We start from the raw sequence: 3208 nt of genomic DNA, 5'->3' as shown, positions 1-3208 counted from the left end.
CACGGTCTTCAGTCGGTCCAGAGCCACCTCCCTTCCTCCTCACCGGTCGTATGATTGTAGTATTGATCTCCTTCCGGGGACCACTCCCCCCCCCCGGGGTAGACTATACTCTCTGTCGGCTCCCGAACGTAAGGCTCTCAAAGATTATCTGTCTGTTGCTCTCGACGCCGGTACCGTTGTGCCTTCTTCCTCTCCCGCCGAAGCGGGGTTTTTTTTTGTTAAGAAAAAGGACGGTACCCTGCGCCCCTGCGTGAATTATCGAGGGCTGAATGACATAACGGTTAAGAATCGTTATCCGCTTCCCCTTATGTCGTCAGCCTTCGAGATTCTGCAGGGAGACAGGTTCTTTACTAAGTTGGACCTTCGTAACGCTTACCATCTCGTGCGCATCAGGGAGGGGGACGAGTGGAAAACGGCGTTTAACACTCCGTTAGGGCATTTTGAATACCGGGTTCTGCCGTTCGGTCTCGCTAATGCTCCAGCTGTCTTTCAGGCATTAGTGTACTGAGAGACATGCTGAACATCTTTGTTTTCGTTTACCTTGACGATATCCTGATTTTTTTTTCACCGTCACTCCAGTTTCATGTTCAGCACTTTCGACGTGTCCTCCAGCGCCTTTTAGAGAATTGTCTTTATGTGAAGGCTGAGAAGTGCACTTTTCATGTCTCCTCCGTCACATTTCTCGGTTCTGTTATTTCCGCTGAAGGAATTCAGATGGATCCCGCTAAGGTCCATGCTGTCAGCGATTGGCCCGTCCCTAAGTCACGTGTCGAGTTGCAGTGCTTTCTCGGTTTCGCGAATTTCTATCGGCGTTTCATTCGTAATTTCGGTCAAGTGGCTCTCCTCTCACAGCCCTTACTTCTGTCAAGACGTGCTTTAAGTGGTCCGTTTCCGCCCAGGGAGCTTTTGATCTCCTCAAGAAGCGTTTTACATCCGCTCCTATCCTTGTTACTCCTGACGTCACTAAACAATTTATTGTCGAGGTTGACGCGTCAGAGGTGGGCGTGGGAGCCATTCTGTCCCAGCGCTCCCATTCTGACGATAAGGTCCATCCTTGCACGTATTTTTCTCATCGCCTGTCACCGTCGGAACGTAACTATGATGTGGGAAACCGCGAACTGCTCGCCATCCGCTTAGCCCTAGGCGAATGGCGACAGTGGTTGGAGGGGGCGACCGTTCCTTTTGTCGTTTGGACTGACCATAAGAACCTTGAGTACATCCGTTCTGCCAAACGACTCAATGCGCGTCAGGCTCGTTGGGCGTTGTTTTTCGCTCGTTTCGAGTTAGTGATTTCTTATCGTTCGGGCACTAAGAACACCAAGCCTGATGCTTTATCCCGTCTCTTCAGTTCTTCTGTAGCCTCTACCGACCCCGAGGGGATTCTACCTGTGGGGCGTGTTGTCGGTTTGACTGTCTGGGGAATTGAGAGACAGGTAAAGCAAGCACTCACTCACACTCCGTCGCCGCGCGCTTGTCCTAGTAAACTTCTTTTCGTTCCCGTTTCTACTCGTCTGGCCGTTCTTCAGTGGGCTCACTCTGCCAAGTTAGCTAGCCACCCCGGCATTCGGGGTACGCTTGCTTCTATTCGCCAGCGGTTTTGGTGGCCTACTCAGGAGCGTGACACGCGCCGTTTCGTGGCTGCTTGTTCGGACTGCGCGCAGACTAAGTCAGGTAACTCTCCTCCTGCCGGTCGTCTCAGACCTCTTTCCATTCCCTCTCGACCATGGTCTCACATCGCCTTAGACTTTATTACCGGTCTGCCTTCGTCAGCGGGGAAGACTGTTATTCTAACGGTTGTTGATAGGTTCTCTAAGGCGGCTCATTTTATTCCCCTCGCTAAGCTTCTTTCCGCTAAAGAGACGGCACAAATCATCATTGAGAATGTGTTCAGAATTCATGGCCTTCCGTTAGACCCCGTTTCGGACAGAGGTCCGCAATTCACATCTCAGTTTTGGAGGGAGTTTTGTCGTTTGATTGGGGCTTCCGTCAGTCTCTCTTCCGGTTTTCATCCCCAGTCTAACGGTCAAGCAGAACGGGCCAATCAGACTATTGGTCGCATCTTACGCAGTCTTTCTTTTCGAAACCCTGCGTCTTGGGCAGAACAGCTCCCCTGGGCAGAATACGCTCACAACTCGCTTCCTTCGTCTGTGACCGGGCTATCTCCTTTTCAGAGTAGCCTTGGGTACCAGCCCCCTCTGTTCTCGTCCCAGCTCGCCGAGTCCAGCGTTCCCTCCGCTCAGGCTTTTGTCCAACGTTGTGAGCGCACCTGGAAGAGGGTCAGGTCTGCACTTTGCCGTTATAGGGCGCAGACTGTGAGAGCCGCCAATAAGCGTAGGACTAAGAGTCCTAGGTATTGTCGCGGTCAGAGAGTATGGCTCTCCACTCGTAACCTTCCCCTTACGACAGCTTCTCACAAGTTGACTCCGCGGTTCATTGGTCCGTTCCGTATTTCTCAGGTCGTTAATCCTGTCGCAGTGCGACTTCTTCTTCCGCGACATCTTCGTCGCGTCCACCCAGTCTTCCATGTCTCCTGTGTCAAGCCTTTTCTTCGCGCCCCCGTTCGTCTCCACCCCCCCCCTGTCCTTGTCGAGGGCGCACCTATCTACAGGGTCCGGAAGATTATGGACATGCGTTCTCGGGGACGTGGTCACCAGTACTTAGTGGATTGGGAGGGGTACGGTCCTGAGGAGAGGAGTTGGGTTCCATCTCGGGACATGCTGGACCGTTCGTTGATCGATGATTTCCTCCGTTGCCGCCAGGGTTCCTCCTCGAGTGCGCCAGGAGGCGCTCGGTGAGTGGGGGGGGTACTGTCATGTATTGTCATATATTGTCATGTCTTGTCCCTGTGCTTTCTCTTCTATTCGTTTCCCCCTGCTGGTCTTATTAGGATTCTTTCCCTCTCTCTAACCCTCTCTCTCTCTCTATCGTTCCATTCCTGCTCCCAGCTGTTCCTCATTCTCCTAACGACCTCGTTTACTCTTTCACACCTGTCCCCTATTTTGCCCTCTGATTAAGTCTCTATTTCTCTCTCTGTTTCTGCTTCTGTCCTTGTCGGATCCTTGTTTGCTGTTTACTGTGTTCTTGTTCCGTCCTGTCGTGTTTTGCCTATCATCAGATGCTGCGTGTGAGCAGGTGTCTCTGTCAGCTACGGCCCGCGCCTACCCGAAGGGACCTGCAGTCGGTTGCCGCTTATCCTGCAATTCCTCTA

The sequence above is a fragment of the Oncorhynchus gorbuscha genome, linkage group LG07, assembly GCF_021184085.1.
Source record: "Oncorhynchus gorbuscha isolate QuinsamMale2020 ecotype Even-year linkage group LG07, OgorEven_v1.0, whole genome shotgun sequence".
NCBI lineage: Eukaryota > Metazoa > Chordata > Actinopteri > Salmoniformes > Salmonidae > Oncorhynchus > Oncorhynchus gorbuscha.
This window is presented reverse-complemented; position numbering follows the sequence as displayed.